The sequence below is a fragment of the Ambystoma mexicanum genome, chromosome 13, assembly GCF_040938575.1.
Source record: "Ambystoma mexicanum isolate Mex_15411 chromosome 13, UKY_AmexF1_1, whole genome shotgun sequence".
Classification (NCBI taxonomy): Eukaryota; Metazoa; Chordata; class Amphibia; order Caudata; family Ambystomatidae; genus Ambystoma; species Ambystoma mexicanum.
In genome coordinates this window covers 172,550,632-172,578,002 of record NC_090938.1, presented here as the reverse complement: position 1 = coordinate 172,578,002, position 27,371 = coordinate 172,550,632, and the positions used below count along the sequence as shown (strand labels likewise).

Here is a 27,371-nt window from a genome sequence, read left to right as displayed (position 1 = left end):
ACTTGTCTACCAGTATTATGAAGAACTCTGAATCAATTGTGTTTTGCAGATCTCCACTCAGACGGTGCTTCACAGTTCTCCCGATGACCACTTTTTTGCAAATGCTCAATACTGCTCATTGGTGGTGTCCTTTACAATTCTGACTGGTGGAGGCTGTGCCAACTGAATGATGGGGGTGGTACATATACATATATGAGTTGAATATACGAGTTAATGGTGAATACACATTGATGGCTCAAATGGGGATACAATACTGGCTAAAGAATGGGTTCAAAGCACGGACTGATGGGGGTGCACAATGGCCCACATATTACTGTGCAAACTAGGAGTTTAGAAGTGTAGCCAAGTGATGCCTACGATGGATACATAATATTGTGTAATGTTTGTATTTGTATTTTATCTATTTGTATAGTGCTCCAAGCCTAAGGGCATCTGGGCGCATTCCTTCAGTGAAAGTCACATGGAATTACATGGATTCCAGTTGTTACATGGGCATTTACATTTAAGCAGGTATTTACAATATTACACAGGTATTTACACTAGTACACATAGTACACATAGTGAGTCTATATACATAACTGAGTCTATAATCAGCAGTAGTACATTATTAAATATTGTCACAAGATATCACGAGTGTAGAAAGTAACGGTCTTGCGCTTTGAGCCAGATTTTAGCTTTGCTTCTGAAGGCATGACAGGAGAGTTTAGTTCTAAGTGAAATGGGTAGTGAGTTCCAAAGCTTTGTGGCTAGCACAGGGAAGCTACTACCCCCAGACTTCTGAAGCTTGAACCTTGGTATCGTGAGGCAGTGTACTTACTGGTCTACGGGGGCGGTCAGAGATGTTGCGCGTGAATAGGTTAGACAAGTAACTAGGTGCACAGTTAGCTAGGCATTTATGCATGACTGATAAGGATTTGAGGATGATTCGTTGATTCACGGGTAGCCAATGAAGGTTGGGTCTGGTTTCAGAGATGTGGTGATTTCTGGGAATATTCAAAGCTGATCTAATTCCATTATTTTGGATGACTTGTAATTTATTGGTATTTTGTTGGCAGGTCCCTAAATACAATGTGTTACAGTAGACATGTTTCAACATAATGAGTGTTCTAACTAATGTGGTGCAGTTGGCGGCGTTTGGGAAGGGGCGGCAGGCAGTGATGAGTTTGCAGGTGTAGGCCGCTGATGATGTTATAGCTGTGGTTTGTCTCGTTAGTGAGAGAGTCGAGTCAAGGTAGATGCCAAGAGTTTTGGTGTTCTTGGATACTTTGATGATATTACCATCGATAGTGAAGGAGTCGAAGTCAGGATCTAGCTTGTTGAGTCTAGGTTGTGAGTCAAGGAGGAGTAGCTCTGTCTTATCATCGTTAAGACAGAGCCCATGTTGTGCCATCCAAGCCTGAATGACGCCATAAATGTAACTGAGTGCCTTGGAGTCTACTTTGTGGTCTCCAGTGATGGAAATGAGTATGTGGGTGTCATTTGCATAGTTCATGTAGATGACACCCAAATGGTCAAGGATATCGAAGAGGGGCTTCGTAAACAAGTTGTAAAGTGTTGGGGATACACATGAACCCTGGGGTACTCCAAACAGAACTAGAGCTGGTTCTGCTGAGGATGGGGGGAGAAGAACCTCATAGATCTGTTCTCAAGGAAGGATCTGATCCAGGAGGTAGCTTTGTCAGAAAAGTGAGCTGCAGAGGTGAGATGATTACATAGTATATGGTGATTGACCAAATCAAATGCGGCCAATAGGTCAAGTAAGAGGAAGAGGGGCAGCTTACCATTCTCTTTTAAAGCTTCGATTTGGCTTTTAAGATCGATGAAGGCTGTCTCAGTCCCGTGTCTTGGTCTAAAACCTGATTGTCTAAGGCCAAGGAGGTTATTAGATTCTAGGTGATCCAGGATCTGCAGGTAAGAAGTCTATGATTTCACTACAGCTTTCCTCAAGCTGTGTCCCTCTGTTTAACAGAGGGTAAGTAGCCTTGAGACGGAATAGTCATATCTTGTTGCCTCTATTCCCCTGCTCCTCTCCACTTGCTTCCTTGCCTCCTGTCCTCGTTTACTCAGGTAACTGCAGTTTTTGCTGAAGTATAATTAATCGAAGGAGAATTTATCTAATTTATTTGATTGGATTTTGTCCCAAAATGTGTGTGGGGTGGGTTCAGGAGAATAACAAATGTTGGGGGGCTAATACCAGTTTGGGGGTCTCTCCCCACATATAATTGAGGCAAAATCAATCAGTAAACAAAAACAAATTCGATGAATTCCCTGTCGATGAATTCTATTTGATAACATCACATAGAACCGTTTACTTGTGCCCCCTGTCTCGTTCCCTTGCAACATCATCTCCTCTCCTTTTGTTTCTAGACTTTTCTTTCTTGTCTCCTATCTTCCTCATCTCCAATCTTTCCCCATGTGTTCCTCATCTCATTCCGTTCATCCTGCCTCGCACTTAGGTAGGAATGGAACATTGGGGGCGGTAAGTGAGGTGGTGGGTATCTCCACCAGTTAGGTGAGTTTTGTTGAGGTGTTTAACTTCGTTCTTTAGTGTAAAGGTTCATACTGATGTGCTGCGTAAATGTTTTTTCATAGCAGTAATCTTCTTACAGTCAGAATTGATAGTTGTAATTAACACCAGCGTTAAACATCATAGTGTGGTTAATTTGTGATCTGATGTGTATTTTGATACATTTCTGTGACAGACTAGCACAAACTGAAATTGACTCGTGCAATGCCTGTCCCACCTGTAAAGCGGGCTAATACAAAGAAAACGTCTGGATGGATTCTGCATTTGTTCCCTCCATCGCGAATCCTAACACAGTTTGAGATCTGAGTCTCTTTATTTTACATTTTGGCTTTTCACTTTGGATTATTAAGAATACTTCCTCGGAAATAGAGTTTATTTAAAGGCTTCTAAGCCAAACCTTTTATTTTGATAGTTCTCCAACATCAGTTCCTCAGACCCATTTTGTGCTCTTGTAAAAGAAGTGGAAGAGGGCCGTGTTGTCAGGCGCAGGGTTTCCTAGATCTTGGAATGTTGTTCTAAATTCTGGATTTCTCCTCCAGGGATCCACGCTCATGGTGTAAGGACATCTGAGCTTCAGTTGCATTTAAGAGTCATGTCCCTCTAGGTTTCATTGGACTCTCATCCACGTGGGCTGATTCTCAGGTGTTTCGCAAGCGATACCAGGTGCATGTTAATTCTAGATTCGAAGGTCAGCTTGGTCAAACCCCCCACTGAAGACATATTTCGCTCGTGGTGTCAATAAAATAGACTGCCTCCTCCAATTTAATACAATTCTTCACCTTCCCCAGAGTCCGGACAAAGGAAGCCTGGGTGTACCAATACGTAAACTAGGTCTCAAAATTTGCACTCACCACTAGCCATTGGCAAGTAATAATTTTCCCCTGGCTGTTTAGAAATAGTATGATGTATGCTTATGTAAGACTGGTCTTCTGCCAAGGGGTCTAGTGACTTGGTTACTTGATAGTTACTTGAGACATGAAATTTTTCACCATATTCAAAAGTTATTCATTATTGTGGCTCTTATTCTGTTTGCATGTATCCCCCTGTCAAGACCTCCCACCTCTTTATATGTGCTGGAGCAAGACATAGAGAAAATTACTGAAATCTGTACGTTGACTGGCGCATTCCCGGGCCGAGCCTGTTGTCTTCAAATATTTGTATAGGTTCCTGCTTTCCAATGAATATTAATCCCATATTATCCCATGAGTCCGGAGTAGTGGGTACCTATGACTAGCACTATTAGAATCCCTACAGTGAGTAACTTGTACTATTGTGGTGACCCCCAACCACTACTACTAGCCGGCCTATGAAGTAAGGCCTAGGAAAGAAGGCCTGTGCTGACGGAGTAGACCGAGCGCTACAGGAGCCAGGGGCCATGAAACTATTAGCTGCATAACTACCCTTGCAAACTTTACATAGGTGAGTCCAACTCATATCCCCCATTGCACTGACAATTACAAACCCTCTAAAGCAAGCCTCACACAGCCCACTGTTCTATTATCTTGCTGTTATATCTTCAGTGCTAGCGCACAGACCCCTGAAACAAACTGCCTCTCCTATGCCTAATTCGGTATATTTTCTTGTGATCTTGAATGCCGCGCGGGAGAACACATGCTCCTCTACAGTGTCTTATGTGAATAGTATACGTGCAACAACGACAATATATATCATACTTGACGTAATTTGAATGCCTTGTCAATATGCATCTTACATACATAATGCTGTGCTGACCACTTATACCATTTCCTCTATATTTATCTGACATTGCAATACTGCCAGCCATTATTCACTTTGTCTAGTGTTTATATAAAGTACTTTTAACATAACTACACCCTGCTAATTTATAGATTCTTCAAATGAACTGCAGATGGCCCATAGCATTGCCTACTAAATGTACTGTTTAAGTTTATAGCTTGCTTGATTTGCCTGGCGACTTAGCCCATCAGCATTACCGCTCTTGCCCTGTTTATGCACATGCTTCATGGGGACAATGCTTATTATTTATCTTTTTATGACCACCCTCAGGCTGATAATGCCTCCCACGAGCATACCTCATCTAGACATGCCTATTAAGAGTCCTAACTGTAACACTAGACTATACGTCACCTCCCTAGGCACTGAACAGACCCTAGAAAATGATCCTACTCCAAATCTTATCACTGCCAACATTCCTTGTGACATCACACGTAGGAATTCCTAACTACGCTCGAGATTACCTAGGATTCACGAACCTCCCGCAAGGTAAGTTACTGCATGCGCAAATAGTAGAAGTTACTATAAGGATTCACAAAACAAAACTACTCCTTAACAAGTGCCACTACTAATCACATTGTCAAAATAGTCAAACACCACAAACCACGAACCAGCCCAGCTAAGCATAGAAAACCTGCCTTACCTAAGCCCGCTCTCAAAGGAGAACTCATTAATGCCAGGTCACTAATAGCCCATGCTACTGAAATTGCTGACCTCATACAAATAGGCAACTACAACTTCTTAGTTATCACTGAAACTTGGTTACATCAAGCAGCTGGCCCAGCCCTGATGCTCGCTGTGCCCACCAACTACACCATCTTCAGAGAAGACAGAAGCAACTCCTGTGGAGGAGGCTTAGCATTCATTGCCAAAACCAATCTGTCAATAAGAATAGAAACACCCCTGCATACCAAATCTTGCGAGTCCTTAACCGTCAAGCTCCTAACTTCTAACTCACAAACTATTAACATACACCTTATCTACAGGCCACCAGGACCCATTGGCCCCTTCGAAGAGGACATTTCTACGATACTCTCAGATAATTTAAAAAACACATCCCAAGCCCTTCTACTAGGAAACCTGAATCTAGGCTTTAATGATCACAAAGACGCACAAGTCATAAACATTGCTAATGTCCTCTCAGAGCTCGGCTTTACCCAAAGAGTGACACAGCCTACCCACGAGAAAGGCCGAACTCTAGACTGGGTGGCTGACCACAAATGCAACACAACTATTACTTCCATCAGTCCTCAAGTAGGGACTGATCACGCTCGTATAGCCTTCTCTATAGACGTTACAACCCTCCAACCCCAAAATAATACCCCAGCACCCCCTATGCTAACAAGGAATAAAAAAACATAACCACAGACAGGTTATTGCTGCTAATTTTACCTCCCTTAAATTCACTGCCTGACACACTAGATCCCTCATCACTAATCAAGAATTCAACACAGCCATGGCCAATGCCTTAGATACTATAACCCATTCAAAATGAGAAACAGCAAGCTTAGAGCACACCTAAATGCCTGGTTTACCCCCCACTTAAAAGCACTAAGGAAAGAAAAATGTAAGTGCAAATCCTCTTGGAGACTAGTACCTTCAGAGGCGAATAAAGTTACCCTTACTATCATCTCTTCAAAATACAAAACTGAAATAAAGCGAGCAAAAAAGGAAAGCTATGACACTAGAATAATGCAAGCCAAATCAGGAACCAAGGAGCTCTTCACAATACTAAAAGAACTGGAGAACCCTATCCCGGTACCTGATAACTGTATCAAAAATAAGACATGGTGCTCTGACATCCAGAAGGCCCTTAGCAACAAAATTGCCACCCTCCAAATTAAAATTGATAAGAAAAAGCTAAACTTACCTCCTACAACTACCCAAACTGACAAACCATGTACCACTACCAAACCAGAATAAAGATTTAACTTCACCAAAGTCTCCATACTGGAGGTTGAAAAAATAATCTTATCGCTTAAACCATCAAATTGCTGAGGCGACAACTGCCCAGCTCAAATAATAAAAGATGCTGCTAGAGATTTATCACCATTCATCTCTAAACTTATGAACTCCTCATTCTCCTCAGGTACCATAGCGAGAAATCTTAAAGAATCTTGGATCCTCCCCCTCAAGAAGCAATCACTGGACCCGGCTACACCCACAAATTATAGGATCATCACCACGGTGCCATTCTTACTAAAGATTTTAGATAGAGTTGCCAATTTACAGATACAGAAATTCCTGGAGCTGCACCAACTCCTAGGCTCGCGGCAATCAGGTTTCAGACCACAGCATGGTACTGAAACAGCACTCATTGATCTTAAGACCCAGGTCGATGAGCTGAGACACCAGGGAGAAACTGCCCTGCTTCTCCCACTGGTTCTCTCAGCAGCGTTTGACTTGGTGGATCACAAAGTGCTTTGCAACCACCTAGAGTCAGCAGCACACTTCTCGCCCCAAGTTATAGCATGGATCAAATCTTTTCTAAGTGAGAGAAACATGAGGGTCTTCTCTACTTCCGCAGCTGCAGACCCTGCCCCTATAACATGTGGTGTACCCCAGGGATCATGCGTCTTCCCTACCATGTATAACATTTTTACTAAGCCCCTGTTTGATGATCTGGACTCTCTAGATGTCACCTACATCAATTACGCAGATGGCACCCAGATTCTCATCCCACTTTCGGGGGATTACAAACAGGATTTGGCCTTGGTGAATAAGATATACCTCCTCATCCAGGCATGGATGGCACTTCATGGTCTATGCCTGAATGATGACAAAACGGAACTCATCATACTGGGAACTACACAGAACATCAAGAAACTTAGCCAAGACTACACAACCTTTTTCACAGATGGGCACATAATTAAAGTTGCTAAGGAGGTAAAAACACTAGGCTTTTACCTCGACTCTAGCCTCACCCTGGAAAAAACAAGTAAACGCTATGCCTTCCTCCACAGCCTACACTTGTGAGCTGATTAGAACAGCTAGACCATACCTCTCTTCAAATAGTTGCACCACGCTGGCAAGAGCACTTGTGTTGTCCAAACTGGATTATTGTAATGCTCTCTACCTGGGGTCCAATAAATATATCACGCAGAAAATTCAAATACTGCTAAATAATGCCCGTAGAGCGGCACTAGGAATCTCCAAAAGAGAACATATAACAACGATTAGAAGACAATCCAACTGGCTCTCCACAGCTGACAAAAGTAAACTTAAAACTGCTTCCCTTACATTCAAATGTCTAAATAACGCTGCACCGAGCTACCTAACAGAGATTCGAAAGAAGAGTCACATCTAGACCTACTAGAGCAGCCTATACAAACTGCCTATCAGTTCCCCTTTTCGAAATGATGACAACCGGTGGAAATAGTTTCCCCGTCAAAGCTGCCCAACTGTAGAACTCCCTCCCACCTACACTGAGGACTGACCAATCATACCCACCCTTTAGATTAAACATGATCAAATGGCTAAAAGAAAATGACCTTTAGCCTAGCTGCACTAATTATTTGACCCAGCAACTTAACTGGACCCTCACCTTCCATTGTGACTCATCACCTGTATCACACAAATGCTGTGCTGACTCAATTTTTGTAATGCATATGTACCACCTCCTGTATTCGCATTTATTTGTACTTTGTAACTTTGTAACATGTAGGCCTAAAGCATTCTTGTCCCCGTGCCCTGATACCTTCGGGTCTCGCGCGCACTACAAATAAAGAAAGAAAGAAACAAACAAACATATTGTTCTTGTTACACCAGATCATTCAGTATTTTGGAGGCTACATTCAGTATTGTTCACCCTTCCATGACATATCTGTCCAGACCTCATCAACCAGCATTCTGTTGCCCCTATCATCCAGTATTGTATATTCCCAACATCTCTAGTGTTGTGCGGTCCAACCACCACTGGTCTGCATTCAGCCAGTATTGTCCATTCCTTAAAGTAAGTACCGTGAATCCCCCTGAAGCCATTGTTACCCGCTTCCAGTCCCTTAATGTGCAGATACACCCGATTGGCTGGGATTGCTCAGCCATAATACTGCAGTTCCCAGCATCCCTTTCAGACTGCTTTACATGAGCATCTCACATACCTCAACTACTCACTATGGTTACAGTTTGATAGCCATCCTACATCTTGAAGCAAAGGATGGTCACAAGCCTTTATTCTTTAGCTGTCCCTATCAGGCAGTATTCTGCAGTAACCATCATGCTATAATGTGCTGCATTCAGCACCAATGTTTTCAATGAAGCCTCAAAGCACCCAGAAATGTGACCCTTCTCATCTAGTGATGAACAGCCCTTTTCATAAGAGAAGCAAATTGCTGTGGCTGAGACTGCACGCATGCACATTTCTACAGTTTAGAGAGTATTGTCAGAGAGGTTCAACGAAGTTCAGGAAAAAACAAAGAGGCGGCCACTAGCTTCCTGCCCTGTCAAATCCACCTATAGTTATCCTTTCAAACACAGCATTCTTACCTTGCCATTTATTTATTTATTTATTGCATTTATTACACGCCCAAACTCAAGGGTATCACAGCGTGAGTTACTTAGAAATCTTCGCTGTTTACAATCGTAGGGGAAACCTTCCCCTTCCACCGGCAGCATTCCACAGGTTGAGGACACAGGCAGCCCCAGAGGAAGCCATGCTGGCAAGAAAAGAACTATATACATTCAGATATTCCATCACACATTGCTTAACCCCCAGCTGCAAATATCACGCAGCCCCATCAGCAAAACCTGCGCCGGCGGATTAGTCTGTTTTGTGCAGCCCATCCAGGCGATTGCACTCCGGTCCAATCAGCCACTATACTATGTTGTAGGCTTCCATAACCCAGTATTATTTCCTTTAAATTAGCTGGTATTGTTTACTCTCCTCTCCTCAGCCACAACTGCGTGGACCCACGTCAGCAATCTTGGGTGTAGCGCGCAACATGCGCCATAGTGCAGCCTCCGTTAATCAGCAGTGTGTCTATTCTTAATGGCCGTGATTGCGTATCCCTCCCTCACCGGATGTTCATTGATATTCATAAACACTTAATCGCTCAGCCTACGTGAGAGATCTCTGAAAACAGGTTTTAATAATAAAGAGAGAGAGAGAGTGAGCTCTATTGCAGTGATTTTCTAAAACAGTTTCCTAGACTGATATCAGTCCAGAAAATAAAAAAGCCAAGAGAATAGGTAGGTAAGCATTGAAACCACACACAACGACATTGTCCATTTAAGATAGCAGGGTGATGCTTGTGAACTGTCAGCTGAAAAACGTTCTTTTTTCTTCCCATTCATCTAAGGATCTGGAGCACTTTGCTCAACTTTTTTTTGTTGAAGGAAAAGCTGTTTTTCGATAAGACGTTCTGGAAGTTTTTCCCTTCATTCCATGCTTGTCACTTCTCCCTGGACTGTTCGGGGATATGTGCGATTTCTATTCACCTTTTCCCTACAGGCTGACTATCCTTTTCATCACATCATGTGAATTGTTTTCAAATGAACCTCAAGCGGTGGGAAATAGAAACAAGCACCGGCAAAGCCAACAGTTTTGGCTTTTTATGTAGGAAATGGAAAGACATTTTCCAGGCACTGCCATACAGCTTGCAAAGAGTGTTAGCAACTCAGTATACTATAACAGTCCCAGGCATATGCATATCTAGCGCCTACACAAGAGAAAAAGCAATTGGCTTTGTCAATGCTTGTCATTAACAGGAATTGAATGCAAGGAGCACCAGGAGTTGGTGTATCGCATCAAATAAGCCATTACCTCACCGAAGACCTCTGAGACATAACATAGGCTTTCCCTTAAAAGCACAGAACTAGCCTGAAGCGATCCTGTGGAAGTGTGTTTTGGATAGGGAGGTGCAAATGGTGGATGAGAATGGCCATAGGGACTAGCATGGCCATGGGTGGTCAATGGGCGGATATACAAATCCAAACCATACTCACTGGATGTGCGTCCTCCCTCACATCCCATCTCCTAGCTTCAATTCCCATATCAATAGGTTAGGCTTTTAGGCAGCGCTTCAAGTGCCACTTAATTGCCAAAACTTAAAAATGCTTGGTGAATCATAACCCAAGTACTTTATCTCATGATTGTGTTATCCTTTGATCTAGTGATTCCAGGGCTCTCAAGTTACAAGTGGCCGCAATACATTCTTGCCTTTTTCCCTTTGTTTGAAATTTAGGAAAAGTACAAGTCTAAGAATGCCAGGTAAAAACAGTATTGGTATTCACACACTTGGCCATGGGAAACCTCGGAGCTCTGTGAATACTGCCTTTGTGCCACACCAAGAGAGTTGCAATGATATCAATGAACTCAAACATATTTCAAGAAAGCATTCAACAATAATAATGTAATCGTAAAAAAAGTTGAAATTATTTGAAAAAGAAATGTAATAAATAGTTCATGTTAAACCAACAAAAACTTTGTCTACAAACATCAGAAATAATACAGTAAAGGTAACAATGTAATAACGTTATTAATACATTTAAAAAATCATATTTAAATCAAATATCATGGTAACCTTAAATCACACACACACTTAAAAGCACACAATATTACAATACAATTATAACAATTTCACAGATAAAAACAAGGTATTTTATAAAAGTCAAATCATTCAAAAGTACATTAAGTGTACACCTATAATAAATGTTAAAAAAAGTATAAAATATGTTTGTAATACACATTCACTGCATGATACCAAACTAAATCGTAATGTACAGAAGAATAATTCCTCCACAAATTGCAATAAAAAAATACTCAGAATATTTTCAGAAATAAATCTACAATAACATAATATACATAAGCATTCAAGTCTTTTAGATTTACATATACAATAATATCAACTAATAAATAACTTTATAAATTAATATAAATACAAACATGAATTAACAAGGTACATGTCAGCATTGAGAATACATATATTTTACAAAAACAATTAACATAATATTGTAAAAATAAAACACACAAAACCAATAAAATGTATCAAAATATCATATACATTAAACACTTAGGAGCAGTTACTTCTACAAATAACATTATCATATACACAGCATTTATACTTATTAAACTGTGCATAAACAATCCAACTATTCAATATGTGTGCTAAATTAAATTTCGTAAAGAATGCAAGCTGCAAATGCTAAAAAAAAGCAGCACAAATGTAATGCACATTAAAAACCTAAATAAAAACAGTTTAAAATGTGTATTGACAACAAATAAATACTCATACACCACATTACATTAATGTGACTATAAAGGACTTCAGAGCAAAACCAAAACATTACAAAACAGAAACAGGTTGAGCTAAGGTTCCCCATGATATTTTATTTAAATATAATATGTTCTTAATTTAGTAATAACGTTTATGAGGTTGTTACCTTAATATTGTTATTTCTAATGTTTGTAGACATTACATTTGTATTGGTTTAACCTTAACTCTTTTGCAAGTAAAAAAAATAACATATATATATTTCCAATGAAAGACGCTTCTTAATGGCACTCAAAAACTACCTACCACAGTGTCTGTTGTAAAACATCTCCCATGAATCATCAATGTGGGGCACCAGTGTCATCTGTGAATTGTGGCTAAACACATTGAAAACATATGTACTGCACATTGGATAAACCAGCTAATATACATTTGCATCCTGGTATTTTTACTTACATGAAGGGCATTCCATCCACCATCACAAATGATGTTAAGAATATAAAGGCAATAATAACAGTAACATTGAAAGATAAAATAGAAGATATATATATATATATATATATATATATATATATATATATATATATATATATGTATATATGTATATATATATATATATATATATATATATATATATTCAGTAAAAAACTTTGTTAAAGGGACGTTATGGTTAAGTTGCGCTACTAAAAACCTATGAAATTCAGTAAAAAAACTTTGTTAAAGGGACGTTATGGTTAAGTTGCGCTACTAAAAACCTATGAAATTCAGTGAAAAGACTTTGTTAAAGGGACGTTATGGTTCAAAGTAAAACCGAAAAACCCCTGACATTCAGCAGTTATGGTAAGATAAGCAACCATAACTCGCGCCACCGTGCACTGCTAACACTAACACCCAGAACATCAAAGATGACATCACAAATGTCATTGATGACATCACTGATGACATCACATGGCTGGCTCTCTCTTTTTTCCTTTACTGACATATCTAAGCCACATAGTTTTCTTCAGTAACAGTCAGGAAGTAAAAATTGAAAAGGTACTATATTTGTAGACTTAGGGTCAAGTCACATCATATGAAACATATATATATATAGGAAGACACAGGCTTGAAAGAGAGCAATCCTTTCTGTGCATGAAGATAATCATTAGGGTTATCAGCACTTTCTCATAGTTTTCTTTTTATTACTCTACCTTCCCTGTATATGCTCATATTTGTATACATTATACTCACTCTCCTTTCCTTTGGGTGCAGTCACATCATGTGATACACATACATATGGTAAGTAGCAGCTTTGAAACAGAGCAATAGTTTCTCTGCATAAAGACAATCAGTTAGGTTATGAACTCTTTCTGCTACTACTTCTGCTTTTTTGTTTACTTCACTGTCCCTGTATATACTCATATTTGTATGTGTTGTGGTCTCTTTGTGTTTTGTCTGTAATAATTATGTATTAAGTGGGGTTTATTATGTACTTATTACATGTTTCACAGTACGCAAAACTCTAATAAGAAAGCAGTTATCATTTCACTATTCAACATGGCAAGATTATGAATATGGCACCTTCATCATGTATGCTGCACACACTGCCTATGTTTCTGCATGAGTAGCTTAGTATACTGGATAGAACTTCATAATAGAATGCTATTTATATCAATGCATTGCTTAATGCACTAATTAGCTCATGATATTTATCCCAATGATCCTTGACAGTTTTTGGTCAGCATTATAAGAATCCCTTGTACAGAGTTTTTATGAAAAGTAAATGCACATGTGATGTCATCAGTGATGTCATCAATGACATTTGTGATGTCATCTTTGATGTCCTGGGTGTTAGTGTTAGCAGTGCACGGTGGCGCTAGTTATGGTTGCTTATCTTACCATAACTGCCGAATATCAGGGGTTTTTCGGTTTTACTTTGAACCATAACGTCCCTTTAACAAAGTTTTTTCACTGAATTTCATAGGTTTTTAGTAGCGCAACTTAACCATAATGTCCCTTTAACAAAGTTTTTTTACTGAATTTCATAGGTTTTTAGTAGCGCAACTTAGCCATAACGTCCCTTTAACAAAGTTTTTTTTACTGAATTTCATAGGTTTTTATTAGTGCAACTTAACCATAAAGTCACTTTAACACATTTTTTTTACTGAATTTCATTGGTTTTTAGTAGCGCAACTTAACCATAACGTCCCTTTAACAACGTTTTTTTACTGAATTTCATAGGTTTTTAGTAGCGAAACTTAACCATAACGTCCCTTTAACAAAGTTTATTACTGAATTTCATAGGTTTTTAGTAGCGCAACTTATCCATAACGTCCCTTTTACAAAGTTTTTTTACTGAATTTCATAGGTTTTTATTAGTGCAATGTAACCATAACGTCGTTTTCAATGGAGGAAGACCACTAGCATCCTAGGTTCTCAAAGTGGGAACCCGGGGTGTTAAAAAACAGATTTTTCTTCCCAAACCGGGACGCCGCAGGCAGGCATCCTGGTGTAGGAAGGAAAATCTTTTACCAAGATGGACACCAGGGAAAGGGAAGGCAGGGTGTATAAAGAGAACACAACAAGCCATCGGCGGGGGGTCGGGAAGACCAGGAGAGAGACACGGGGCATGTGCAGGGGTGGAAAGAAGGGAGACACGGGACATGAGCGGGAAAGAAGGGAGACACAGGGCATGAGCGGGGGTGCGGGGGAAGAAGGGAGACACGGGGCATGAGCGGGAAAGAAGGGAGACACGGGGCATGAGCGGGGAGTGGGGGTGAACAGGGGAGACACGGGCCATGAGCGGGGGGAAAAGGAGGGAGACAGACACGGAGCATGAGCGGGGGTGGGGGTGAACAGGAGAGACACGGGGCATGAGCAGGGGTAGGGAAAGGTGGGGCCCCCACCCCCGCTCATGCCCCATGTCTGCCCTGTTACATCAGTGCAGACACAGGGCATGAGCAGGGGGCGAGGGGGGAAGAAGGGAGACACGTGGCATGAGCGGGGAGTCGGGGAGGGGAAGGAAGACACAGGGCATGAGCGGGGGGTAGGGGGAAAAAGGGAGACACAGGGCATGAGCGGGGGGTGGGTGGAACAAGAGGTCATCAAGGGGCATCATAGGAGGGGGACAAGAGGAAGACATGGGGCATGAGCAGGGGGTGGGAGGGAACAGGAGGAAGACACAGGGCATCAGCGAGCAGTTGGGGGGCAGGAGGAAGACACGGGGCATGAGCGGGGGGTGGGGGGAACAAGAGGTCAACAAGGGGCATCATAGGAGGGGGGACAAGAGGAAGACACGGGGCATGAGCGGTGGTGGGGGGCAACAGGAGAGAGAGACACGGGGCATGAGCAGGGGGCAACAGTAGAGAGACACGGCGCATGAGCGGGGGGTAGGGGGCAACAGGAGACAGAACGGGGCATGAGCGGGGGGGTGGGGCCAACAGGAGAGAGACACGGGGCATGAGCGGGGGGTGGGGAGAACAGAAGACAGACACGGGGCATGAGCGGGGGGGTGGGGAGAACAGGAGACAGACACGGGGCATGAGCGGGGGGTGGGGGGCAACAGGAGAGAGACACAGGGCATGAGCGGGGTGTAGGGGGCAAGAGGAGACAGACACAGGGCATGAGTGGTGGGGTGGGGCCAACAGGAGAGAGACACGGGGCCTGAGCGAGGGGTGGGGAGAACAGGAGACAGACATGGGCCATGAGCGGGGGGTGGGAGGAACAGGAGACAGACACGGGGCATGAGCGGGGGGTGGGGGGAACAACAGAGACAGACATGGGGCATGAGCAGGGGGTGGGGGGCAACAGGAGACAGACACGGGGCATGAGTGGGGGTGGGGGGCAACAGGAGACAGACACGGGGCATGAGCGGGGGGTGGGGGAAACAGGAGACAGACACGGGGCATGAGCAGGGGGTGGGGGAACAGGAGACAGACACGGGGCATGAGCGGGGGTGTGGGGGGCAACAGGAGACAGACACGGGGCATCAGTGGGGGGTGGGAGGAACAGGAGACAGACACGGGGCATGAGCGGGGGGTGGGGAGAACAGGGGACAGACACGGGGCATGAGCGGGGTGTGTCGGGGCAACAAGAGAGAGACACGGGGCATGAGCGGGTGGAGGAAACAGGAGACAGACACGGGGCATGAGCGGGTGGGGGGAACAGGAGACAGACACGGGGCATGAGCAGGTGGGGAACAGGAGACAGACACGGGGCATGAGCAGGGGGTGGGGGGCAACAGGAGACAGGCACGGGGCATGAGCGGGGGTGGGGAGAACAGGAGACAGACACGGGGCATGAGCGGGGGTGGGGGGCAAACAGGAGACAGACAGGGGGCATGAGCGGGGTGGGGGGAAGAGGAGACAGATACGGGGCATGAACGGGGGGTGGGGAGAACAGGAGACAGACATGGGGCATGAGTGGGGGAACAGAAGATAGACATGGGGCATGAGCGGGGGAAACAGAAGACAGACACGGGGCATGAGCGGGGGGTGGGGGGGGCAACAGGAGACAGACACGGGGCATGAGCGGGGGTGGGGGGGAGCCCGAGAGACACACGGGGCATGAGCAGGGGGTGGGGGGAGGGAGAGAGACACACGGGGCATGAGCGGGGGTTGGGGGAGGGGAGAGACACACGGGGCATGAGCGGGGGGTGGGGGGAGAGAGAGAGACACACGGGGCATGAGCGGGGGGTGGGGGGAGGGAGAGAGACACACCGGGCATGAGCAGGGGGTGGGGGAGGGGGAGAGACACACAGGGCATGAGCAGGGGGTGGGGGGGGAGGGGGAGAGACACACAGGGCATGAGCGGGGGTGGGGGGGGGAGACAGACACACGGGGCATGAGCGGGGGTGGGGGAGGGAGAGAGACACACGGGGCATAAGCGCGGGCAGGGGGAGGGAGAGAGAAACACGGGGCATGAGCAGGGGGTGGGGGGAGGGGGAGAGACACACGGGGCATGAGCGGGGGGTGGGCGGGAGGGGGAGAGACACACGGGGCATGAGCGGGGGTGGGGGGAGGGAGAGAGACACACGGGGCATGAGCTGGGGGGAGGCAGAGACACACGGGGCAAGAGCGGGGGGTATGGGGGCATGAGCTGGGGGTGGGGGGAGGGATAGACACACGGGGCATGAGCGGGGGGTAGGGGGGAGGGAGAGAGACACACGGGGCTGAGCGGGGGGTAGGGGGAGGGAGAGAGACACACGGGGTATGAGCTGGGGTGGGGGGAGGGAGAGAGACACACGGGGCATGAGCGGGGGGTGTGGGGGAGGGGGAGACACACACGGGGCATGAGCGGGGGGTGGGCGGGAGGGGGAGAGACACACCGGGCATGAGCGGGGGTGGGGGGAGGGAGAGAGACACACGGGGTATGAGCGGGGGGTGGGAGGGAGGGAGGGAGACACACAGGGCATGAGCGGGGGATGGGGGGAGGGAGAGAGACACACGGGGCATGAGCAGGGGGTGGGGGGAGGTAGAGAGACACTCGGGCATGAGCGGGGGGCGGGGGGGGAGAGAGACACACGGGGCATGAGCAGGGGGGTGGGGGGCGTTCGTGTGCAGGCGGCAGATCCCGCTCCTCGGCCCTCCGCTGACCATTGTGTGCCGATGGCGTGAGCGGGGGGCTGGAGGAACAGGGGAGATGCGGAGCATGAGTGAGGGTGGGGGGGGGACAAGAAGGACCCACGGGGCATGAGCGGGGATTGGAGGAACAGGAGACAGACACGGGCGGGGCGGACTTACTGTGCAGGCGGCAGATCCTGCTCCTGCTGACAAAGCCTCTCATGCGAGGAACAAAGATGGCGGGCGTCTCTGAAGCCAGACGCACTGCACGCTTTCACCGCATCCAATGAGAGAGCACGTCAGATGTCCGCTGACATCACGCAAGCTGCTTGCCCAATCACCGTCCTGTCCGCGGAGCGAACAGGGAAGTGTGTCCGCGAAGCGAACACCGACAACACTCATTTTTTTCACTTACATTTTTGTCATTTTATTAAAAACTACTAGACGGATTTACACCAAATAAAGCAAAGCACGCTTTCGGGACCAAGCCGCCGCTCCTGTCGCAAATTTGGTGTAAATCCGTCCAGCGGTTTGGGCTGTAGGCGTGAGCATAGTTTTTTCCCATTATGTCTATGGGAAAAAACAAAAGTTTTGGGACCCCCCCTATAACTTTTCCCCCCCTGGACGAATCCTCACCAAACTTTGCAAAAAAATTCAGAGTGGGCCATATACCCCAAAAAGTGCTCTTCCTATGGAAACACCAACTTAACCATAACTACATGGCCACTACCGTGGCCATGTAATATATATATATATATATATATATATATATATATATATATATATATATATATATGGAATAGAAAGGCAAATGCAATACAGGATTACTGGGCCAGTGCCCATCATTGAAACAAGCCTTCCATACATATGAAAGACTGCAAAAATCTCTTCATAAAGTGCCAATGCATTATACCATCAATGATGCCCCTCTCACATAACAACCTATCATACAAATACCAAAATATGCTAATATTAATATTGTGCAGTGCACGTGCGTTAACTACGTACCACCTAAAAATAAGTAAAATGCAGCAGAGCACAGCTTCATTGCCCTTCCAAAGATAGCATATGTGGGAACCAATGTGTAAGATACCATGAAATTCATACAGTACTAATGCGCCATGCAAAACATGTTCCAGAACTGAGCAGAAATTGGATACAATCCAGTAATGTAAACACACGGCTTGTCTACTAGCATGACAAATATTAAAGTGCAAATACTGTTGCTTAACATGAAAAACATCTTTAAAGTGCAAGTGCAAATACATAATAAGTCTGAATTAAAAATGTCAAAAAAAGCCAGCACAGCTACAGAAAAAATACTGACTAGAAATACTTATAAAAGTGCAAGTGCATGACTTGACCCTTTTAAATAATAAGATACAAGTCCTAATTCCAGCTATGCATAAGAAACTGTCCAGATTTGATGGCCTCATTTTCTAATCCTAATAACCAGCAGCCAAATATTCTTGTTTTATACGTGCAAGGTACATTGCCCATGTCAATTGGGTCGTGCTGCACAATAACAGCCAGCATAAAATATAAAGAATTGCAAAAGCACCAAAGCCTAACTCAAAAAAGGTTGTGAACTATATTATAAAAAAACTCACTGCATTGACATGTGGACTTCTGTAAGAATATATATAGCGTTTTACTAAATGTGGTGGCATTTTATTGCATTTATTGCAAAATGTAGTGGCATTTTTTTGCCAGCAGTAGTATAGAATTTTTATTTAGCCAGTATAATATAGCCTTAGTGGTAGTATGCAAAGTACAGAATTTATAACACAACCAACCCCAACTTGAAACTGCAGAGAATGAAGTGCACCAATTTTTTTCTGTGATGCCTTATACATGGAGACTACATTAATCATATAACTGACTAACTTAATTAATATTACTAAATACTAATTCTAACTTCCCTAACATTATAATGTAGTCTCATGTGCAAAATGAGGTGAAAATACATGTTTTGATGGCACTACTGAAATGCATTTTAAATGCACACTGGCATTTTCTTTTCTTTTTCTTCTGTGTCAGCTTGTGGAGAGCAGAGGGAAAGAGGCGGCAGGACATAAAATGATTTCATTGTTCTGAAAATGAAGGGTGGTGCAGAAAACATTCTTTTTAACCTGATTGGAAGAAAGTGTCTGCAGACATGCCACGTAAAAAAAAATGGGAAGAATCTGAGGTTTGCTAATGGAAAAAATTGCAGAGAGGAGTTATACAGAGGGGTTACAGAGCGCTGGCTGGGAGAAGTATCTCGCTGTGCTCCCCACACAAGATTTACAGAAGCATTTCGCGCTGACCGGGCCTGCCTTTGCGAGTGGAGCAAGGCTGTACTGAGAACTTCAAAGAAGTGCTAATCTCGGTAAGATTTGTGCCAAGTGAGGATCATTTGAACGTCGTATGTTTGGCTACAAATTATTACAGTGTAGAAAAGTTAGGGAATTACTGCAGGATGTGGGAATATTAATCTACGTTTCAAATAGACCTGCCTGTTCTGCTTTGTTTTCTTTTTGTATTCCAGAGGCTGCTGTAAATAACCATGGTAAGACTTGATGACATGTAATTGTAATTCAATATAATAAGCACCTATGAAAACAAATGTGAGTTTGTGTCATTCATGCATCTGTGAATTATTTTCAATAGACAAGGTCTAAAGGGGAGGCTCATATTAGTGCAGTAGTGCATTTGCCAATTTACCAATGCAAGTCAAGTAACAGATAAGCAAAGGTTTGTGTGCGGTATGATGAATGCCCTTTTCTTGCATGCTGATGGGAAAGGCATAGATTACTGGATGTATATAAACCAGTGATACTTTATGACACAGATTACTGGATGTATATAAGCCAGTAATACCAGCCACAAACTATAGGTGGCGCTCTAACTAATATTATTGGGTTATAACAGTGTATAGGTCCGAGGCTCTCTATAGACCACTGGGAGGTATTCTAATAGAAAGGAAGGTTTTGTTTTATGATGGTGTTATAGTATAAGGAAGAAAACCATGCTCATCACTAAATACCGCAAAACAAAATACCACTAAAATGACCACCAATATAAGCAAACAAGGTATGGTCACTAAAATAATATGAGGCCAAACCCAATCTAAATGCAAGACTAATTTACCATCAAATTACCACCAATATTTTTATGGTAAGCAAAAACCGCCAAATCCCACATTTACCCCAATAAGACAAAATATCTTACACTTCTCACTTCAAATGTGATAAACAATTCCCACACTGCCCAGTGATCCCAATAATGGTGTGAGTAAAAAAGTGAATATAATTACAAAAAGCAAAAAAGCAGATATTTTGAAATAACTCTAACAAGAAATCAATATAAAAGGAGGGCAGAAATACAACAGAATATACATCATTCCACTCTCCCACAAAAATATGCTTTTGTTCCTTCTTGTTATGACTCTTAGGAGACTTCATAGGATAACTGGGATCCTTGTTTTTAATGGCTCTAATGTGCTGAAGAACACAAACTTTCTCCTCTTGTATCGTGCTGCCAATGTACCACTTATTGCAGGCACACTGCAACACATACACTACAATTTGCTGGTACAGGTGATCTTTTTCTTAATGGTTACCAATCTTCCTATTCTGGGGTTTGGATATTCCTTAACATCAGAGCCATATTGACATGCTTTCCATTAGTTACATTTCGTGAACCCCTTCTGATTTTCCCATAGCCATGCAGTGCCCTCCAACCTAGATTTGCTAGTACAACCTCTGGCTGAGATTAACATACATAAAAAAGAGGGCTTCCTAAACATAATGGACACATTATCACCTAGACTCCCCTTAAGATTCTCATCATTGGTTAACAGGCACCAGTGCTTGTCCAAAATACGTCTGATGCCTTTAAAAGTGGTGATATATCTAACAGGTTTCTCTCATTCTTCTTGTGCAGGAGTCTACTGCCACCAAATACTTATGATCCAATAGATTTACTTTATCATAGGCCATGCTTTAGGATACTGACGAGAAAAGAGTCACATTGCCCTATCTCTAGAATGTCTGAGGAAATCAGCATGCTCTGTGCAATTCCTGCTAGCATATTTGGACTTACCTAGTGGAATACTCTTTAGTTTCTAGCATGTAATATAGAATTTGTGCATGTCTCCTTTCTATACAGCTCACTTTTGAGACCATTAGCATCTATTGTAATTTTGATATCTAATTAAATGATCTCTTCATTTCTATATGAGGCTGTAACTGTAAGGTTCTTATCATTCTCACTCAAAATAGATGTGAACTCTCGGAGCTCAGACAGCATCCCATCCCAGATAATAAATAAGTTGGCCATATAACGACACCACAATACAACTTTGTCTCTATATTTCCTCAACATTGGGAAATCGGAGTACTCTTCTTCCCACCTGCCATAAAAAGATTGGCATGGGGGCAGCAAAAGAGGTGCCCATTGCCATTCCACACAGTGAGGCTGCCAACAGCACATCATTGCAATCTTGCACTTTTCCAGCCTCCACCCACTAACCCACCTCTCCCTCCCTCTTTCAGAGCCGACAGAGCGCCAGGGGACCACCCTGGTGGTGATAGTGCACGGTACAAATGATCTTTAACATTAACATAGTTGGTGGTAGTATACATATATCTCACTCCAATTCCACTTTCATATAAGAAACACTCAGCCTCATTGCAACGTAGTGGGTGCCTCCGGGTCAGAACGAAAGCAACTCCTAAGCATAACAGAAACACAATAAGACCACTAATGAGTGCCTGAAGTAACTGACACTGTAGCAGACTTCAAAAGAAAACCCAGGCACTTGTTCTGTTAGAGTGCTGCAGTGCAGAATACATTAATTTTATTAAAAGAACTATCAAAGTTCTTCCAACTGGCTTAATATCAACTAATGGAGAAGGAAATAACAGTGAAAACATTTTCCAAAAGGCCACGCTTTCTGTCCTTAGCAGGACTTCGCCAGGCAGTTTTAAATCAGCATGACAAACCAGTTGATGAAACATTGATAGCTCATTTAATAACATTAATTTATTCTGGACTGCTGTACTTTAACAGAACGAGTACTGACCCCTGGATGAAGGCCATGGCTAGTCGGCCCCAAAGCAACCTATTGGTGCAACTTGTACAGGCCGGGGGCAATGGCCATGGCAGACAACCATGGCTACTGGGCCCCAAGGAAACCTATTGGCAGAACATGTACAGTGGCCACGTTCCGAAGGCCACGGTTAGTGGGCCCCAAAGAAACCTATTGATGCAACATGTACAGTGCCATGGCCACTGTCCATGGCTGAATACCATGGCTAGTGGACGCAAATAAACCTATTGGTTCAACATTGCCACTGACCATGACTGAAGGCCATGGCTTGTGGGTCCTGAAGATACTATAGTATAGGAAAACCCTTGAAATTCAGTGTAAAAATATTAGTTAAAATTCGATTTCCCGGGATCAAATGTAATGCAACAAAACCTCTGAAATTTAGCACTCCCATTTCAAGCAACTCCACCTTAACTAGGTGCCACCTGTTGTGCATTGTATGACCACAATGAAGACATCACAGATGATATTACTAATGGCATCACTGGTGGCATCACTAATTACATCAAACATGACATCACTGATGAGATCAATAATTTCATCACATATGACATTACATAAGTTAGAATATTCGTGTTCACCTCTTATGATACATATTTTATTTTACTGTACTTAACAATAATAACAACATGACATGGAACAAAACGCTGATACACAAGTATGATATGATTACGTGTGAAGCATCCATTTGCGGTACTGATCAACTTTAAAATGTAAAATAAATTATGTAACATTATACAAATGGCTTGACTTTCATGAATTAGTATGCAATGACAATACTTCAGTGCAGGGAAAGTACTTGATTAAGATAAAACTATTTCAGGTATTTCAAACATAATATATTAAGTATATGTTGTAGTCAACAAAATAAGAATAGATAGAAGTAGAAACATGTTTAATAGTACATTTTATGACAAAAGTAAATGTAAACATTTACATTTACAGTTCTCCTTATTGTAATAACATTACATGAACAGATTTCTTTTCTCATTTACAAGTTTTATAAAAAACGAATCATATATAAAAGAAAGTATGGGCCCATGTGCATTGTGATAGGTGGTTAATATACCCAAACATTCAGTTACTTATCCTACAAAAGTACATTTATACAAAAGAAATGAAGATTACAATCTAAACATTTAATTATAGGCATTGCAATTGTATTACTAATATTTGTACTAATATCTTTTGAAAATAAATTATGATTTTGTATTCCAATATAACAGATTAATATCCAAAGTACATCGATGATTATATACTATTATTCATTGTGATAATGTCTGTATTTTCTCACAATTGTGCACTGTGCACTACATTTAAAGAAACAGGGCAGAATACAATATACTGTGAACATGTGAGATATGTGCATGTTTGTTTGGTAACAAAGCAGAATTATCATATTTCAAAATGTAATTAATCAAACCAGTGATATCAGTGATGTCATGTATGATGTAATTAGTAACACCATGAGTGATGTCATCAGTGATGTCAAGTATGATGTGATTAGGGATGTCACAAGTGATGTCACAAGTGATGTCAGGGATGGTGTCATTCGTGATGTCACAAGTGATGTAATCTGTGATTTTATCGTTCTGGTTATACCCCACGAAACAGGGAACACTTAGCAAAGGTGGACTTACTTGGAATTGGAGTGCTGAATTTCAGAGGCTTTGTTGCGTTAAATCTGATTGCCTTAGCTCTCTCTTAAATAGTGTTTTTTCACTGAAAATACATATATTTATATAATGAAGAGTTGATCTGAAAGAAAACAATAAGTTGATGCCATCTTTAGGCTAACACAGTAGTTTATTTGCAAGCTTTTGTGGCATTCTTCCCTTCCTCAGGGAGGGATGAAATGAAGCCTTTGAAAAACAGGACAACAGTAGAGCTTAAATAGCCCCTCATGGGATCAATTCTTCCTTACCTATGCCTGTCTGTTAATCTGATTTTTAGTATGCTCAGAGGCATGCATTAAATGTTGACCCCCTACACACACATACACACACACAGGTTAAGTGGGCCAGGGGCCTGTGGAACTATATATATATATATATATATATATATATATATATGTACATATATATATATATATATATATATATATATATATATATATATATATATATATATATATATCACTACAAAAAAACTTTGTTAAGGGGACGTTATGGTTAAGTTGTCGTACCAAAAACCTGTGCTCTTCACTAAAAAAACTTTTCCAGCCTGCCATTACGGTTCACATTACAACCTAAAAACCCCTGAAATTCGCCAGTTATGGTAGGCTAAGCACCCACTCCTGCCATTAGCACTGTCCACTGCTACCACTACCACCCAGAACATGAAAGATGCCATCACAAATGTCATTGATGACATCACTGACGACATCACATGTTTCACCCCTTTGTTTTGAATGTAACTGTGTGACCGTAATGGCAGGACCACATTTTTCTTCCTTGTGAAGTATGTCGTTATGAGCAAGACCTTTACCAGAAAGCCAGTCCCTGGTGGAGATGGCGACTTCAATGCAATGTTTTGTCCCTTCCAGTAATGACCAGTACCCACATCCCCGACATTGTGGCCACTAACCATACCTAGAGCCTACCCCTCAGAGACGGAATCTGTACCGTTGATTTGTTATGTACATGACGACACTTGTCAAATATCAAAACACTACCACATGCACACCATAAACCTTTTCAGTCGTTGACAATGACCTGTACATACATGTGTTGTACATACAGTAATTTTTTTGGGGAAAAATATGCGTACAAAATGCAAACGAGTAGTCTTCTTACGTCTGCACAAAATCCCAACAAACTCTGTGATGGCAAGCGCAATCACGTCAGAAATACCACTCACCTCCCGACACATCATTTCGTAAGTGGTACAGGTCGAAAGGTGTGAAGATATGTGTATTGGGAGGGTGTAACCATGTATTATTTTACAAACATTTCTATACAGCAAACACTTTCAGTGCACCATACCTCATTTTTCCTCTTTTAGAAAGATACTAATCATTCTGACCTAATGTTGGTTAATAGGGCATCTGAGTGACAGAAATTGGCCTGACGGCACTAAAGCATATGAGATGGGCCTGACCCTCCCGTAGCAAAAGCAAGTGGTATGCAATACCTTTTTCTATAACGTTCCTTGGCAGCATAAACAAATGCGTCCATAAGGACTTACGTGCCATGATGCATCACCTACAAAAGAACACATTACGACATGCAACGTAGCACGCCACATTTTGAAATAGGAGAGTAAATTTGTAAAAAAAAAAAACTAACATTTAAGAATCAGTAACATAGTTTTATTACACAATAAACTGTGCGAAATCATCGCCCAATGCAATTAGTAAAGTCGTTTTATTTCACTGCAAAATTATCGCCCTATTCACATTTCCATAGAAATAGTAAGTTTGTCTCTTTGGTCGACAATGAAAATGTTAATGGTGATGGCCACGTTGTTGTTTTCCCACACAGAAAGTATGCGTTGTCGGCACAGTAGTCGTTTTCCTCGCACATTGATTTGCAAGACAACATCAATCGCTGTGATCTACACCACCAGAAAGGATGGAATGTTACTCCTTATGGCGACAGCAGTGTAAGTACATAGAGGTCCGACACGGTCATCCCACTGAATTATAATGCACAGAGAACGGGTGACGAACAGTTGCATTTGACAGTTAAAAAAGTCATCACTCGGCAGCTGCAATCCATGACAATCACATTAGGGAAGGAAGTAGCTGAGGGAGAAAGGGGATATAAAACATGTGTCAATAGGCAACCTTTGGACAAACCAAAATTGTAATACATAACATTTTCAGTAAAAATGAATTTAATAGGAGGAAATGTAGTGGGACCCTACAGATGGAGACAATATGCAATCGCCATAAAGGGGAAAAAAATGTCAACGGTACAGAAAGGTGGTACGTCATTATCAATAATAAAAATTTTCTTTGGAAGTACCTGAGCAGGAAAGGGGAAATAAAACGTGTATCAATACGCAACCTCTGCACAAACCAAAGTTGTAACACATACCATTTTTACTAAATATTAATTTAATTTGGGGAAATGTAATGGCACCCTACAAACGACGACAATGTGCAATCTCCATAATGGGGAAAAAAATTTAAACGGCACAGAAACCTTGTAATTCATTAGCAATAATACATTTTTTCTTTTTTCGAAATTAAAAATGTAATGCCAGTTCGGTATACAGGTATCAAAAATAAACTTACATAATGTGGACCGCCTCCATAGCATTCGGAACAGTCAGACAGTAGGGTATTTGGAAGAGTGCCTCTTCGGGAACTGATATTTCATGTTCCTTACAAACGTTTTTGAAGCATAACCTTAGCAAACTATATGTTTTTCAAACCGTTACTCCCTGCATTCTTTCTGCTTTTTCCCGGTAGCTCAAGGTAAAAAAACAAGTGACCCTTATGCCATGAATGCTGTGAGTTTTCTTAGTTTTAAATATCTCATAACACAGAGCATCCACATTTTTCATAAAACAGAAAAAATTAAATAAAAGAAAATCACATTTATGCTGAACACTTCTATCAGAGAACCCTGGCATTAAGGAGTTTGAGATGCAGTACTTAAGCATTATGCTACAATTATGTTATTGTTTGGATTTTCACAAGTTTCATACCAAGCCTTTTATCATTCACCATATTAAATTCTAGCCTAAGTATGAAAAGTGTGTTTTTTTAAAAATTTATTTATCTAAGTTAATTTAATTAAAAGAAAAAGAAACACAAGTGGGAGGTGAGCTTTGTTTCAGTGCAGTCCTGTGATCTTATTTAGCATGAGGGCATTTAGACATGGCTGCAATGTCAGCCACGTCCAAACATCCCTTGCACCACAATAATTGCGCCGGAATGGCTTTCGCGCCAAAAAGGGTTCGTTGAAATGGGCGCTGTGGGAGAATGCCCATGCCAAATCGGACAGTGCCAAAATGATGGTGCTGAAAAGGTGTGTACCACTTGGAGAACAATGCTTAACCAAAGTGTCTCCTCCATGGCAAATAATTTAATCTCACTGCGCATTGCCTAAAAACATTGTGAGTTCTCAAAGTTTTAAATATCTTATAACACACAGCATCTGTTTTTTTTTTTTAACCGGTTACTGTCAGTCCTTTAAAGTTTTACACTCAGAGACCATTTTTTGTTATTGTAGTCTCACAGTCAAGATGGGGGAATAATGTCACAATTGTACACTTTTGCCTTACAGTTCTATAAG

At 42.3% G+C, this 27,371-nt stretch overlaps 1 protein-coding gene across 4 annotated transcripts in view; it reads left to right on the top strand.

Moving 5' to 3' along the window:
- Positions 1 to 27,371, top strand: part of LOC138521035 (potassium voltage-gated channel subfamily A member 3-like) — a 279,474-nt gene that overhangs the window by 82,217 nt on the left and 169,886 nt on the right. Inside the window, exon 2 of one of the 4 annotated variants that reach the window (XM_069633543.1) lies at positions 19,071 to 19,401. The exons of the other annotated variants lie outside the window; for them this stretch is intronic. The gene's annotated coding sequence lies outside the window, so the exon portion shown is untranslated. The remainder of the gene's footprint in view (positions 1 to 19,070; positions 19,402 to 27,371) is intronic. 4 annotated transcript variants of the gene reach the window in all.